We start from the raw sequence: 16,953 nt of genomic DNA, 5'->3' as shown, positions 1-16,953 counted from the left end.
GGGGAAGGAGACTGGAGGAGGGGGAAGGAGACTGGAGGGAGGGGGAAGGAGACTGGAGGGGAGGGGAAGGAGACTGGAGGGAGGGGGAAGGAGACTGGAGGGAGGGGGAAGGAGACTGGAGGGAGGGGGAAGGAGACTGGAGGGAGGGGGAAGGAGACTGGAGGGAGGGGGAAGGAGACTGGAGGGAGGGGGGAAGGAGACTGGAGGGAGGGGAAGGAGACTGGAGGGAGGGGGAAGGAGACTGGAGGGAGGGGGAAGGAGACTGGAGGGAGGGGGAAGGAGACTGGAGGGAGGGGGAAGGAGACTGGAGGGAGGGGGAAGGAGACTGGAGGGAGGGGGAAGGAGACTGGAGGGAGGGGGAAGGAGACTGGAGGGAGGGGGAAGGAGACTGGAGGGAGGGGGAAGGAGACTGGAGGGAGGGGGAAGGAGACTGGAGGGAGGGGGAAGGAGACTGGAGGGAGGGGGAAGGTAGACTGGAGGAGGGGGAAGGAGACTGGAGGGAGGGGGAAGGAGACTGGAGGGAGGGGGAAGGAGACTGGAGGGAGGGGGAAGGAGACTGGAGGGAGGGGGGAAGGAGACTGGAGGGAGGGGGAAGGAGACTGGAGGGAGGGGGAAGGAGACTGGAGGGAGGGGGAAGGAGACTGGAGGGAGGGGGAAGGAGACTGGAGGGAGGGGGAAGGAGACTGGAGGGAGGGGGAAGGAGACTGGAGGGAGGGGGAAGGAGACTGGAGGGAGGGGGAAGGAGACTGGAGGGAGGGGGAAAGGAGACTGGAGGGAGGGGGAAGGAGACTGGAGGGAGGGGGAAGGAGACTGGAGGGAGGGGGGAAGGAGACTGGAGGGAGGGGGAAGGAGACTGGAGGGAGGGGGAAGGAGACTGGAGGGAGGGGAGTCAGGAGACCTGAAGGGAGGGGGAAGGAGACTGGAGGGAGGGGGAAGGAGACTGGAGGGAGGGGGAAGGAGACTGGAGGGAGGGGGAAGGAGACTGGAGGGAGGGGGAAGGAGACTGGAGGGAGGGGGAAGGAGACTGGAGGGAGGGGGAAGGAGACTGGAGGGAGGGGGAAGGAGACTGGAGGGAGGGGGAAGGAGACTGGAGGGAGGGGGAAGGAGACTGGAGGGAGGGGGAAGGAGACTGGAGGGAGGGGGAAGGAGACTGGAGGGAGGGGGAAGGAGACTGGAGGGAGGGGGAAGGAGACTGGAGGGAGGGGGAAGGAGACTGGAGGGAGGGGGAAGGAGACTGGAGGGAGGGGGAAGGAGACTGGAGGGAGGGGGAAGGAGACTGGAGGGAGGGGGAAGGAGACTGGAGGGAGGGGGAAGGAGACTGGAGGGAGGGGGAAGGAGACTGGAGGGAGGGGGAAGGAGACTGGAGGGAGGGGGAAGGAGACTGGAGGGAGGGGGAAGGAGACTGGAGGGAGGGGGAAGGAGACTGGAGGGAGGGGGAAGGAGACTGGAGGGAGGGGGAAGGAGACTGGAGGGAGGGGGAAGGAGACTGGAGGGAGGGGGAAGGAGACTGGAGGGAGGGGGAAGGAGACTGGAGGGAGGGGGAAGGAGACTGGAGGGAGGGGGAAGGAGACTGGAGGGAGGGGGAAGGAGACTGGAGGGAGGGGGAAGGAGACTGGAGGGAGGGGGAAGGAGACTGGAGGGAGGGGGAAGGAGACTGGAGGGAGGGGGAAGGAGACTGGAGGGAGGGGGAAGGAGACTGGAGGGAGGGGGAAGGAGACTGGAGGGAGGGGGAAGGAGACTGGAGGGAGGGGGAAGGAGACTGGAGGGAGGGGGAAGGAGACTGGAGGGAGGGGGAAGGAGACTGGAGGGAGGGGGAAGGAGACTGGAGGGAGGGGGAAGGAGACTGGAGGGAGGGGGAAGGAGACTGGAGGGAGGGGGAAGGAGACTGGAGGGAGGGGGAAGGAGACTGGAGGGAGGGGGAAGGAGACTGGAGGGAGGGGGAAGGAGACTGGAGGGAGGGGGAAGGAGACTGGAGGGAGGGGGAAGGAGACTGGAGGGAGGGGGAAGGAGACTGGAGGGAGGGGGAAGGAGACTGGAGGGAGGGGGAAGGAGACTGGAGGGAGGGGGAAGGAGACTGGAGGGAGGGGGAAGGAGACTGGAGGGAGGGGAAGGAGACTGGAGGGAGGGGGAAGGAGACTGGAGGGAGGGGGGAAGGAGACTGGAGGGAGGGGGAAGGAGACTGGAGGGAGGGGGAAGGAGACTGGAGGGAGGGGGAAGGAGACTGGAGGGAGGGGGAAGGAGACTGGAGGGAGGGGGAAGGAGACTGGAGGGAGGGGGAAGGAGACTGGAGGGAGGGGGAAGGAGACTGGAGGGAGGGGGAAGGAGACTGGAGGGAGGGGGAAGGAGACTGGAGGGAGGGGGAAGGAGACTGGAGGGAGGGGGAAGGAGACTGGAGGGAGGGGGAAGGAGACTGGAGGGAGGGGGAAGGAGACTGGAGGGAGGGGGAAGGAGACTGGAGGGAGGGGGAAGGAGACTGGAGGGAGGGGGAAGGAGACTGGAGGGAGGGGGAAGGAGACTGGAGGGAGGGGGAAGGAGACTGGAGGGAGGGGGAAGGAGACTGGAGGGAGGGGGAAGGAGACTGGAGGGAGGGGAAGGAGACTGGAGGGAGGGGGAAGGAGACTGGAGGGAGGGGGAAGGAGACTGGAGGGAGGGGGAAGGAGACTGGAGGGAGGGGGAAGGAGACTGGAGGGAGGGGGAAGGAGACTGGAGGGAGGGGGAAGGAGACTGGAGGGAGGGGGAAGGAGACTGGAGGGAGGGGGAAGGAGACTGGAGGGAGGGGGAAGGAGACTGGAGGGAGGGGGAAGGAGACTGGAGGGAGGGGGAAGGAGACTGGAGGGAGGGGGAAGGAGACTGGAGGGAGGGGGAAGGAGACTGGAGGGAGGGGGAAGGAGACTGGAGGGAGGGGGAAGGAGACTGGAGGGAGGGGGAAGGAGACTGGAGGGAGGGGGAAGGAGACTGGAGGGAGGGGGAAGGAGACTGGAGGGAGGGGGAAGGAGACTGGAGGGAGGGGGAAGGAGACTGGAGGGAGGGGGAAGGAGACTGGAGGGAGGGGGAAGGAGACTGGAGGGAGGGGGAAGGAGACTGGAGGGAGGGGGAAGGAGACTGGAGGGAGGGGGAAGGAGACTGGAGGGAGGGGGAAGGAGACTGGAGGGAGGGGGAAGGAGACTGGAGGGAGGGGGAAGGAGACTGGAGGGAGGGGGAAGGAGACTGGAGGGAGGGGGAAGGAGACTGGAGGGAGGGGGAAGGAGACTGGAGGGAGGGGGAAGGAGACTGGAGGGAGGGGGAAGGAGACTGGAGGGAGGGGGAAGGAGACTGGAGGGAGGGGGAAGGAGACTGGAGGGAGGGGGAAGGAGACTGGAGGGAGGGGGAAGGAGACTGGAGGGAGGGGGAAGGAGACTGGAGGGAGGGGGAAGGAGACTGGAGGGAGGGGGAAGGAGACTGGAGGGAGGGGGAAGGAGACTGGAGGGAGGGGGAAGGAGACTGGAGGGAGGGGGAAGGAGACTGGAGGGAGGGGGAAGGAGACTGGAGGGAGGGGGAAGGAGACTGGAGGGAGGGGGAAGGAGACTGGAGGGAGGGGGAAGGAGACTGGAGGGAGGGGGAAGGAGACTGGAGGGAGGGGGAAGGAGACTGGAGGGAGGGGGAAGGAGACTGGAGGGAGGGGGAAGGAGACTGGAGGGAGGGGGAAGGAGACTGGAGGGGAGGGGGAAGGAGACTGGAGGGAGGGGGAAGGAGACTGGAGGGAGGGGGAAGGAGACTGGAGGGAGGGGGAAGGAGACTGGAGGGAGGGGGAAGGAGACTGGAGGGAGGGGGAAGGAGACTGGAGGGAGGGGGAAGGAGACTGGAGGGAGGGGGAAGGAGACTGGAGGAGGGGGAAGGAGACTGGAGGGAGGGGAAGGAGACTGGAGGGAGGGGGAAGGAGACTGGAGGGAGGGGGAAGGAGACTGGAGGGAGGGGGAAGGAGACTGGAGGGAGGGGAAGGAGACTGGAGGGAGGGGGAAGGAGACTGGAGGGAGGGAGGGGAAGGAGACTGGAGGGAGGGGAAGGAGACTGGAGGGAGGGGGAAGGAGACTGGAGGGAGGGGGAAGGAGACTGGAGGGAGGGGGAAGGAGCTGGAGGGAGGGGGAAGGAGACTGGAGGGAGGGGGAAGGAGACTGGAGGGAGGGGGAAGGAGACTGGAGGGAGGGGGAAGGAGACTGGAGGGGAGGGGAAGGAGACTGGAGGGGAGGGGGAAGGAGACTGGAGGGAGGGGGAAGGAGACTGGAGGGAGGGGGAAGGAGACTGGAGGGAGGGGAAGGAGACTGGAGGGAGGGGGAAGGAGACTGGAGGGAGGGGAAGGAGACTGGAGGGAGGGGGAAGGAGACTGGAGGGAGGGGGAAGGAGACTGGAGGGAGGGGGAAGGAGACTGGAGGGAGGGGGAAGGAGACTGGAGGGAGGGGGAAGGAGACTGGAGGGAGGGGGAAGGAGACTGGAGGGAGGGGGAAGGAGACTGGAGGGAGGGGGAAGGAGACTGGAGGGAGGGGGAAGGAGACTGGAGGGAGGGGGAAGGAGACTGGAGGGAGGGGGAAGGAGACTGGAGGGAGGGGGAAGGAGACTGGAGGGAGGGGGAAGGAGACTGGAGGGAGGGGGAAGGAGACTGGAGGGAGGGGGAAGGAGACTGGAGGGAGGGGGAAGGAGACTGGAGGGAGGGGGAAGGAGACTGGAGGGAGGGGGAAGGAGACTGGAGGGAGGGGGAAGGAGACTGGAGGGAGGGGGAAGGAGACTGGAGGGTGGGGGAAGGAGACTGGAGGGAGGGGGAAGGAGACTGGAGGGAGGGGGAAGGAGACTGGAGGGAGGGGGAAGGAGACTGGAGGGAGGGGGAAGGAGACTGGAGGGAGGGGGAAGGAGACTGGAGGGAGGGGGAAGGAGACTGGAGGGAGGGGGAAGGAGACTGGAGGGAGGGGGAAGGAGACTGGAGGGAGGGGGAAGGAGACTGGAGGGAGGGGGAAGGAGACTGGAGGGAGGGGGAAGGAGACTGGAGGGAGGGGGAAGGAGACTGGAGGGAGGGGGAAGGAGACTGGAGGGAGGGGGAAGGAGACTGGAGGGAGGGGGAAGGAGACTGGAGGGAGGGGGAAGGAGACTGGAGGGAGGGGGAAGGAGACTGGAGGGAGGGGGAAGGAGACTGGAGGGAGGGGGAAGGAGACTGGAGGGAGGGGGAAGGAGACTGGAGGGAGGGGGAAGGAGACTGGAGGGAGGGGGAAGGAGACTGGAGGGAGGGGGAAGGAGACTGGAGGGAGGGGGAAGGAGACTGGAGGGAGGGGGAAGGAGACTGGAGGGAGGGGGAAGGAGACTGGAGGGAGGGGGAAGGAGACTGGAGGGAGGGGGAAGGAGACTGGAGGGAGGTGGAAGGAGATTGGGGGGGGTAAGGAGAAGGGGGAGGGAGGGGGAAGGAGACTGGAGGGAGGGGGAAGGAGACTGGAGGGAGGGGGAAGGAGATTGGAGGGAGGGGGAAGGAGACTGGAGGGAGGGGGAAGGAGACTGGAGGGAGGGGGAAGGAGACTGGAGGGAGGGGGAAGGAGACTGGAGGGAGGGGGAAGGAGACTGGAGGGAGGGGGAAGGAGACTGGAGGGAGGGGGAAGGAGACTGGAGGGAGGGGGAAGGAGACTGGAGGGAGGGGGAAGGAGATTGGAGGGAGGGGGAAGGAGATTGGAGGGAGGTGGAAGGAGATTGGGGGGGGTAAGGAGAAGGGGGAGGGAGGCTGAAAGGGCCGGGCCCGAGACTTCGGGCAGTGGGGCTGGGGGGTGAGTGGGTGTCGGGTCCGGTCCGGGGCAGGCGGGGGGGAGCGGGTGTCGTGTCCGGTCTGGTCCGGAGGCGGGAAGCGGGAGTCGAGTTGGGTCGGGAGGAAGCAGGAGCTGGCCGTGGGAGAAAAGATTAAATAAACCATCTTCCTACCTGTGTGAAAGTGCTTCAGCCAGGGAGTATGCTGCAGGAAGCCTCACAAGTTGAGGCAGCCGTTCGTTCCCGCGGGGGGGTTGAGGAAGGCAGCCGTTCGTTCCCGCATGGGGCGGGGGGGGGGGGGGAGGCCGTCGGGAAACGACTGCCTCAACTTTGAGGCTTCCTGCAGCCTTCTCACTGCTGCAAGAAGCCTCTGTGCTGATGGCAATGTGCTTTTATTAAAAATGTTCAAAAATTAAACAGCTACAAAAAACGACAAAAATGGCTGAGTGCCAATGTTTCCTTCACACTGCGCGTGCGCAAACGCTCCAACGCGCATGCGCAGGGTTGCCGGCAGGAAAAAAAACTAATTTAAATGGTACCCACCCCCTCCCACTTACAAAATCGGCACGAATGGTCGGCTCCGCCCCCCTGGGCGCCGCGCCAAGCAGACATGGAGCTGCAGGGCGCTCCAGAATCGCACGTTTTTTTTCCGGCGCCGTTTTCGGCAGGAAAAACGGGCGCCCAGCTCAGAGGGGCTCCCGTTTTTTATTGTGTGGAAACTTGGGGCCATTATTTCTTAACTCTAACCAAATAGATTCTGAGGTTCTGTCCTTTCCCCCTCCAGGACATCCTCTCGCTCCAGCACTGTAACATTCTCCTTAACCAATACTGCCACCCCTATCTTTCCTGAGCAGCTTATATCCAATTATGCCCTTTTTATGAGCCAGGTCTCCATTATCGCCATGGCATGATATTCCCATATGACTATTTGTACCTGCAGCTCACTAACTTTATTTACCACGCTGATGTATTTACACACAACTACACTAAATACTGGAAAGTGACAAATTAGTCTAATGAAGGGTGCACACCCCAAATATCATAACTTGTCTTTTCTCATCACTGACCTGCTGTGTATTTCCAGCATTTTGTGTTTTTATTTCAGATTTCCAGCATTGCAGTCTTTTTTTATATTTTAAATGGACAGCAATGCCACCTTGAAATCATATTTTCACAGTCCTCCTTTAAAGCAATTCAGTTAACGGTCATTTCTTTGGAGTAGCTGTGAATAAAGTGTATCCTATATGGAGCTGAATCCATGCAATCTAAGAAACATTACATACACATATACTCATGTAACAGCCACATCTTATAAATTGCTTTAGCACTATAGATCAGTATCCTCAACTCTGCTGGAGTCAGTATAAAATAAATGTTTCAATTTGTCAAAATTGTAATACGGAAGATCTAGTCATATAATGTTGGATATCTGGAGATCTGAAATCACAATAAGCTTAAACAAAATAATATTTTGAATATTAAACTGTGTTAAGTTAAAAACAGTACTGAATGTATTCAAAATTAAATTCAATGGAAGGGACCCAGCATTCTTAATTTTCTCTTGCAACTTAAGAGATCTGAACCCTTCAAATGAATTATGAGCTTATAACTCTCACTCCAAGGCACACGCTCAAATATATTTTGATATGAATCTACCTAGATTATGTTATCCTCATACTTCGCACATGCTCCTCCTTTGCCCAATGTACTGAGACTAATCAAAACAAACGGCTGCACTTTGGGAGTGCTTCATTGGCTGTAAAACGCTTTGGGATGTCCTGAGGTCGTGGGGGATGCTATAGAAATGCAAGTCTTTTCTAATTCAACAATAATTAGTCACTACCTTGTTAGCCTCAGAGAAGCCATAAGGAGGCCGATTGTGGAAAATGCAAAAATTAGGCTGATATGAGCTTGAGGGCAGAGAGCTTTTGACCCACTGAGGAGTACTTTATCCTAAAATTGAATACTAACATTTTTATATTTCCAAGCACTGACACCAATAATGCAAAATTCACCACAAAATGGGTATTGGGCAGGAAAGTGGAGTTGAGGTCGAAGATCAACCATGATCTTATTGAATGGCGGAGCAGACTTGAGGGGCCGTGTGACCTCCTCCTGCTCCTATTTCTTATGTTCAATGTTCCCCTTAAGCTGAGCGGCCATGCTGCTGCACAGCGCTCTGGAGGTCCCATGCAGCCGGCTTACCAGCTTTTAAATAGAATAACCGTGCATACGCAGCATTTTGAATGGGCCGTGCAGCCTGTTAAAGGGGCCGCGCGGCCCAAATAAAAATTAGAAGGAACATGATTCTACATTGCCTACAAGGGTATTTAAAGAAAAATTGTGCTTCTGACAGATAGGTCTGGATTTTAACGATTTCAGTGTGTGTGGGAGGGGACTGGGTAGCAGGATGAACGATGAGCTTGCACGCCAAGGCCTAGAGAGAACTTTGTTCCCGGCCCTCATTTACATATGGAAGTCTGAATCCCAGCAGGAATCGCTGCCTGGCTGGTGGGAGCAGGAATTCAGGCAGCGGGGAACCAACGAGGATGGTCAGTAGTACAAGGTCATTCCATCGGAGGGCTCTTGAATTCCCATCAAAGTTAGGATCTGGAATGCACTGCCTGAAAGGGTGCTGGAGGCAGACTCAATCATTGCTTCCAAAAGGGTTGAAAAAGTTGGATAAGTACCTGAAAGAAAAAATTTATAGGGTGACAGGGAAAGAGCAAGGGAGTGGGATTAGCTGAAGTGCTCTTACAGAGAGCCAGCACAGGCTCGACGGGCCAAATCGCCTCCTTCTGTGCTGTAACCATTGGTATATACAAAGAAAATCAGACTTAAGTTAGTATGCTTTAATGTTTGCCAATTCACAACTCATTGTCGCAATCACTGTCACCATTAGTGATAGACCTGCACTGCCATCCTAGCTCATTAGAAACCTTTTGTAAATCCCCACACATCATACCCTACTCCAACAAATGCTGGCAAGGGTCGAGACAAATATGAATGAAAGAGGTTTTATGGGAAGGGATATATTTCCGTTTCACTGGTATGACCAATTTCACAACCTAATAAACTAAGTATCACCTATGTGGCCCATAGATCATAGACAAAAAACCAGCCTGCTGAACACTGCTGGCCAAATCCTGTTACTTTAGCATAATCCTGGAGGATTACAGCAACCCAAACTCCTTTTCACCACCATGAAGATCCCTGTCCAACTTCATTTTCATGGACTTCTTAAGTGTCTAAAATCAAGGTATCTGCTCATTTGTTTCAACCATTCCTGCCATCCCTTCTCTCTGCCCATACACCACACGTCCTTCTCTTCATAACCAGCCTTCAAACTTATTTTCTCAATCCCATTCCAACTCAGACCTTAACAACCCAACTTCTTTTCCTTGGGCCCATGTTCGGTAAAACTGTCAACCTCTCACCATCTTTCCCCAAAAACCCCACTCTCAACTTCCTAATCCTCTCAAGTTACTGCCCTATTTTTCCAAGCTCTTTTAAGACATCAACGCCAGCCAACTATGCGCTCTGACTCCCTCCAATCTGATCAATACAATCAGTACCAAGACCATAGCTTGCTGTTCTTCCTCAACCTCTCTACTGCTTTCAATGCTGTTAACCACTCTATTCCCTTGAGTCCATGGAACTGCTCAGTCATAGTGCTACCCCTACCTATCACAACGTAATCATGACACCTCCTCAAACAACTTCTCCTCATGTTCACAGTCACATCCAATATGTCCCAGAGCTCTATCTTTGGTTTTCTCCATTAACCATCTACATGCTGCCCCTCAATGACATTTGAAAACATAGAAGCAGCTTTTACATTTATACCAAAGGCAGCCCCATTTTAATTCCCTCAATGGCCATTAGGGAGACCTTTCAAAAATTTTGTGCCTGCTCTAGATAGGCATAGCTTTTAGCCCAAAGATTTGAACGCTGAATGTACATTTTACAATTGTGCAATTGATTTGGTGAATAAGAAATGCTTAAATTATAGTACTTACATTTTCTTTAGATTATATATATTTCTCTTAATTTGGAACATTTTTATTTAGTCAATCTTAATTTTATTGGGGGGAGGGAGGTAGTCGATACATTTCTTCATCTTCTCCCAATCTTCTTGACCTTGAACCTGTCATGTATTTAACTGTCATTGTAACCCAGGTATAAACTGACCCAAGTTGTGGTCGTGAAAACATTGACCACTAGGTAGTGAACTTGTGGGAGACACTCCTAACCTGGGCTTTTAGGTATAAAAGGGGAAGCTTCACCCACCTTCATCAGTGCTGGCTAATAAAGGTTACCGGTCACAGAGTGACCTTCTCTCAAGTATGGGCCTCGTGAGCATTTATACTGTATAGTAAGGACATATTAGAACCAACTGTAGGGAAGCGGGTGTTACTTCCAGTCCCTGCCAATATTGCTCTGTAGCAAATACAAGTACATCCTGACAGCAGACTTACATGATGAGGGAAATAGAAGGTGCATGCATAATACTCAGTGGATTTTAGTTTATATGTGGAAAAAGGTCTTAAAGTATAATCTCTAATCTCCTCCAGCCTCACAACCCCACCCCCACGATATCTGTGCTCCTCCAATTCTGCACTCTTGAGCATCCCCGATTATAATTGCTCAACCATTGGTGGCTGTGCCCTCTGTTGCCTAGGCCCCAAGCTCTGGAATTCCCTGCCTAAACCTCTCCGACTCTTTCCTCCTTTAAGACGCTCCTTAAAATCTACCTCTTTGACCAAGCTTTTGTTCACCTGCTCCAATTTCTCTTTATGTGGCTCGGTGTCAAATCTTGTGTCTTATAATACACCTGTGAAGCTCCTTGGGACGTTTTACTACATTATAAGAACACAAGAAATAGAAACAGGAGTAGGCCATACGGCCCCTCGAGCCAGCTCCGCCATTCAATAAGATCATGGCTGATCTAATCATGGACTCAGCTCTATTTCCCCATAACCCCTTATCGTTTAAGAAACTGTCTATTTCTGTCTTAAATTTATTCAATGTCCCAGCTTCCATAGCTCTCTGAGGCAGTGAATTCCACAGATTTACAATCCTCACAGAGAAGAAATTTCTCCTCATCTCTGTTTTAAATGGGTGGTCCCTTATTCTAAGATCATGCCCTCTAGTTCTAGACTCCCCCAGCAGTGGAAACATCCTCTCTGCATCCACCTTGTCAAGCCCCCTTATAATCTTATGTTTCGATAAGATCACCTCTCATTCTTCTGAATTCCAATGAGTAGAGGCCCAACCTACTCAACCTTTCCTCAGAAGTCAACCCCCTCATCCCCAGAATCAACCTAGTGAACCTTCTCTGAACTGCCTCCAAAGCAAGTATATCCTTTCGCAAATATGGAAACCAAAACTGCACGTAGTATTCCAGGTGTGGTCTCACCAATACCTTATATAGCTGTAGCAAGACTTCCCTGCTTTTATACTCCATCCCCTTTGCAATAAAGGCCAAGAAACCATTGGCCTTCCTGATCATTTGCTGTACCTGCACACTATCCTTTTGCGTTTCATGCACAAGTACCCCCAGGTCCCGCTGCACTGCGGCACTTTACAATCTTTCTCCATTTAAATAATAACTTGCTCTTTGATTTTTTTTCTGCAAAAGTGCATAACTTCACACTTTCCAACATTATACTCCATCTGCCAAATCTTTGCCCATTCACTTAGCCTGTCTATGTCCTTTTGCAGATTTTGTGTGTCCTCCTTACACATTGCTTTTCCTCCCATTTTTGTATCGTCCGCAAACTTGGCTACGTTACATTCAGTCCCTTCTTCCAAGTCGTTAGGTGCTATATAAATACAAGCTGTTGTTTTAATGCATCAGACTTCATTACATAGTTGGAGAGATGACTTTGTTTCTATATAATGGTGGTGGAAATAGTTTGGGAGATCTGAAAAGTCATCAAAAAAAGCCCATCATTTAAACTCATACTCAGTTGACAAACTAAAACTAACAATCCTTTAGAATTCTTGGATCTTGCAGAACTAGCATCCATATGATCCTCTTAAGCACAGTAAAAAAAAACCAATATAAATAACAACTTTGACAGAATTAATCTTCAACTCAGTCATCAGCAAGGATGAAACATTTATAATAGTTTACTTTACACCTGGTCTCTGACGAAAAGTCATCGACCTGAAATGTTAACTGTTTCTCTCTCCACAGATGCTGCCTGACCTGCTGAGCATTTCTAGCATTTTCTTTTTATTTCAAATTTCCAGCATCTGTAGTATTTTGCTTTTGTAACTTAAACTGGCTCTACTGTATTGAAGTTTTGTCATCAAAATTGCATTCCGTTCAAATAATGCCTTGACCATAGTAAACATCCAAGGCACTTCACAGGAGCGTTATCAAATAAAATGTGACACCGAGCCACATAAAAAGGAAAGACTTACATTTATATAGCGCCTTTCATGACTTCGCAAAAACGCTTTACAGCCAATGAAGTACTTTAGAAGCTTTGTCACTGTTGTAATGTAGGAACCTGGCAGCCAATTTGGGCACAAACAAGCTCCCACAAACAGCAATGTGATAATGACCAGATAATCTCTTTTAAGTGAATGTTAACTGAGCGATAAAAATTGACCAGGACACCATGGATAACTCCCCTGCTTTTCTTCAAAATAGTGACATGGGATCTTTTAAGTCCGCCTGAGAGCACAGGCGGGGCCTCCGTTTAACGTCTCATCCGAAAGACGGCACCTCCGACAGTGCCGCATTCCCCCAGTACTGAACTGGAATGTCAGCCTAGATATTTGTGCACAAGTCTCTGGAGTGGGACTTGAACCCACAAGCTTCTGACTCACGAGGCGAGAGCGCTACTAACTGAGCAACGGCTGACACATTGGTCGAGAGGTAGGTTTTAAGGAGCGTCTTAAAGAAGGAAAGAGAGGTAGAGAGGCAGAGAGGTTTAGGGAGCCAATTTCAGAGCTTAGAGCCCAGGCAGATGAAGGAGTGGCTGCCAATGGTAGAACGAAAATAGGGTTTGTGCAAGAGGCCATAACTTGACGAGCACAGAGATCTCGGAGGATTGTAGGGCTGGACAAGGATAGGGAGGGTTGAGGTCATGGAGGGATTTGAAAACAAGGATTAGAATTTTAAAATTGAGACATTGCCGGACCGGGAGCCAATATACATCAACGAGCACAGGGGTGATGGGTGAACAGGACCTGGTGCAAATTAGTATACAGGCAGCACAGTTTATGGAGGGTGGAAAATGATACACAATTGGAATAGCCAAGTCTAGAGATAACATCGGCCATGGACGAAGGTTTCAGCAACAAATGAGCTGAGGCAGGATCGGAGATGAAGATGGAAGTCAGCAGCCTTGGTGATGGAACGGATAGGAGGCGAGAAGCTCATCTCAGGGTCAAATAGGATGCCAAGGCTGCAAACAAACTGGATTAGTCTGAGACAATGGTGAAGAAGGATGGAGTCGGTGACTAGGAAACGGAGTTTGTAGAAGGGACCGAACACAATGGCTTTGGTCTTTCCAATAGTTCATTGGAAGAAATTTCTGTTCATCCAGTACTGGATGTCGGACATGCAGCATGACAAATCAGAGACAGTGAAGGAGTCGACAAAGGTGATGGTGAGGTAGAGCTGGCTGTCATCTGCGTACATGTACAAGCTGATATGTTTTCGGATGATGTCACTGAGAGGCAGCAAGTAGATGAGAAATATGAAGGGGCCTAGATCCTTGGGGGTCTCCAGAGGGAACGATATGGGAGCAGGAAGAGAAGCATTTGCTAGCAATTTTCTGGCTACGACTGGATAGATAAGAATGGAACCACTTGAGGGCAGTCGTATCCAGCTGGACAATGGGGGATTTATGTAACAAAGGCATGGATAAGGGTTTCAGCAGCAGATGAGCTGAAGCAACAGTGGAGACGGGCGATGTTACAGAGGTGGAAGTAGGCAGTCTCAATGATGGAGAAGATATGGAGACAGATGCTCAGCTGAATCAAATAGGACGCCAAAGTTGTGAACAGTCTGGTTCAGCCTCCGAAGAAAATACATGCGTAAGGCTTTTATTTTACCAACTATCTTAACTATGTTTTCAGAACATATTCTTAATGAGATATGGATTATAACACCTGGTATTCAAGTTGGAAACAAGCAGTAGTACATTAACTTAGTTGCCTACATTACAACAGGGATCATTGACCACACTTAAAAAAAAATCATTGACTGTGAAGGACTTTGGGATGTTCTGAAGATGTGAAAGATGCTATATAAATGCAAGTTCTTTCCTTAATAAACCATGTCCATATACAATCCACAAGACTGACCACACTTATGTTTAAATAGAAATTTATACGTAAAATGATAGAATTCTACTATTCATGAAATGCGTGATATTTTGTACTACGTGCCAACACGATGGTGAGTACAATATATACTCCAGCTGCCAGTGTTTTATTAAATTTCACAAATTCCAAATCTGTCATAGGTAAATTCACAAAGAATGACAATTATAAATGCTTCATTTTTGATAATGTCTGACTTGAAGATCGACTGTCAAAGTTGCTAAATGTACTAGCGACTTTACTGTAATATAAGATCTGATGCGTACTTTCTTAAGACCCAAATCTGCCATCAAGACTTGGGTTCAAATTCAGCTTGGATCAATAGGATGAAAGTCTCTTCTACCAGCTGTAAAGATCCTACATAAAACGAGCTTAGCAGACTCAACACAGCAAGCCTATGGGTAAAGATCCAAAGCACAAATTAGCACTTTTTCCAGAGTGAACACAAGCATGGCTGATGCAGAAACTGAGAATATTATATACTGGTGCAGTAAGGGATAAGTAGATTGTTGGAGCAAACTTTACTCTGCATCTGGGATGTGTTATACTAAATAAGGTTTTCAATGAACAAAACTTTGCACAGAAATGTGATACCTATTTTTACTAAAGCATGGTTAAAACCATTTGTACGATAAAGAACACTATACCCCATTTGCCATAACTTTACAGAGCAGCTCAGTTTGGAATTAAAATAAATAGTACCATTTGGCTGGCTATTAATTTGTCATCCACTAAGGAGACTTGTTCAGCAGTACTGTGTACTGCAGAATAAGAAATTAGTTTTACAACCATAACAGGAATTCTACTGTAAAATGAGGCATTTCTTACAGCAGTTATGTTTGATGAGATCAGAAATAATCCAATTATCAGTGTCCTTACAAACTGCAAGAAACTAACATTCATATACTGTTGTCAAGCAGTGTATCACTTTAAAAGTTAAATGTTTTAAAAAGCAAGTCATTTGTTGAAAACTCGCAAGCAGACAAATATGATCAATTAACCCTGCCTGACACTGACATTTAGTGGCACAAAATCAAGGTCATCAAGTGTATTGGTTGAAGGAACATTTATATTGCGATTATAAACGATCCAATGCATTGTTCCAAGTACACTTTTCAGGAGTCAAGTAAAAATGTTTGTGCTAAACTGCTGTACATCCCCTCTCGAGTTAAACTGTAAATCTGCACCCAAGAATACATCATACTGTAAATCTGCACCCAAGAATGCATCATGCAATAGCAGGCCTCGCGTACCAATAGTGTTTGGCTTGTACTGACAGATCGGTTCAATCGTTTTCTTAACAATCGTTATTTTTAGGAGGTTAAAAAAAGTTTGCCCAGCTGCACTGCTCCCTACAAAAAAATATGAATTTGCAGGATTTTCATTGAAAAATAATGAGGCAGAAATGTAAAAAATTTAAAAAAACTTACCAGATAAACCAAAACATATAAAATAGTGAAAACAAAGGAATTCATGAAATGGAGGAATGAGTTATGCATCTGTCATCCACGATCAACAGCTGTAGGCCTCAATCCAACCCCGTACCTTCCCCCCACCCCGGGGGAAAAGAGGTGATTTTGAAGAGAAATATTTGATAAGGAAAAGATTGCGAGAAAGCATACGTCCTCCTGTTTTGCATTTCTGCAGAAATTGGCACTTTCAGGAAGGTGCCAAGGAGCCCCAGCAACATGCGGCTCCTGAGCAGCGGGGCCCAGCCGGAGGACTTCTCCTGACTTTCGCTGAAAATATGTGTGGTGATTTCTGCCTCCTTGGGTTTTATTTTGTTTTTTAAAAATTCTTTTTACCTTTTTTTGTGTGTTTGTTTTCCACGGTTCCTGCTACGGCCGGAGGGCGACGACCAACATCGAAGGTGGTGGTAGTGGTGGGGGACGGGAAACGGGACGGACACGGGAGAAGCCGCCACCGACGGAAAGTGTTAACCGTGCACGCGCACGCGCGCTCCCGACCTTCCCTGGATTCTGAAAAAAAAGCCGTTTTTTTAAAAAAAACCCGAACAAGTGCGGACGGAGCAACAGTTTCTCCTCGCCCCGCCCCCTCCCCCGCGTCGCCCCGCCCCCTTCCTGGCAACGCGCATGCGCAGCTCCAAGCCTAGAGTCTGCGCCAATTCTCCTCGAGACCTTGACGCAGGCTCAGTGAGCAGCCAATCAGGAGAGAGAGCGAGCCCCAGAGTGGCGCGTGCGGGGCTGTCACCGCGTCTGCTACATTTCGTGCAATGTTTGCAGCGCGCTGGTGCTCCGTGCCTGTGTGTGTTCATCAGCGAAAGCCACAGGCATTTATTGATAGTCTGCAGTCTCGCTGCCGCCACGCAGCACGTTATCCTGTAGACCCCGCCCATCCCAAGTGAGGTCTTGCATTGCAAAGTGAAATGCAAAGGAAAGGGGGGTGAGCGCTTTTCTTGTCAAGCTGCGCTCTAATCCTTTAATATCAGCAAGTGATACAAAATAAGCCCCCCCCCCCTCCATCTTTGGTACCATTTCAACATCCAGATCACAAGATAAAGACGGACGAGACCTAGCTTAATGAATTCAACCGTCTAGAAAGATCCTAACGTTCTCCCATATTATCTCATTCACTAGTTTTTCGGAGTCTTTGCTTCCCTTGTTCTGTCTGGAAGTTTATTCCACAAGTTGGTCACTGTGTGAAGTCCCCTTCCCCATGCTAGCTGACATTAATGCATTCCTCTCCTCCAGTACTGTCCACTTCAAAACCATCATTGTGACATACGTTTTCAAAAAAAGCCTTCTTTAGTCTTTGGCTGGAGTAGGTCTTGGTTGTTCATCATCATCATCATAGGCAGTCCATCGGAATCGAGGAAGACTTGCTTCCACTCCT

At 51.2% G+C, this 16,953-nt stretch overlaps 1 protein-coding gene across 3 annotated transcripts in view; it reads right to left on the bottom strand.

The window, feature by feature from the left end:
• The window catches only part of LOC139278526 (transcriptional regulator QRICH1-like), a 229,132-nt gene that overhangs the window by 34,812 nt on the left and 177,367 nt on the right, over window positions 1-16,953 (bottom strand). For 2 of the 3 annotated variants that reach the window (XM_070897383.1, XM_070897382.1), the window contains exon 1: window positions 15,906-16,079. The exons of the other annotated variant lie outside the window; for it this stretch is intronic. The gene's annotated coding sequence lies outside the window, so the exon portion shown is untranslated. Of the gene's footprint in view, window positions 1-15,905; window positions 16,080-16,953 lie in introns of those variants that run through there. 3 annotated transcript variants of the gene reach the window in all.

This window comes from Pristiophorus japonicus, chromosome 13, assembly GCF_044704955.1.
Source record: "Pristiophorus japonicus isolate sPriJap1 chromosome 13, sPriJap1.hap1, whole genome shotgun sequence".
NCBI classification, from domain to species: Eukaryota; Metazoa; Chordata; class Chondrichthyes; family Pristiophoridae; genus Pristiophorus; species Pristiophorus japonicus.
This window is presented reverse-complemented; position numbering and strand designations above follow the sequence as displayed.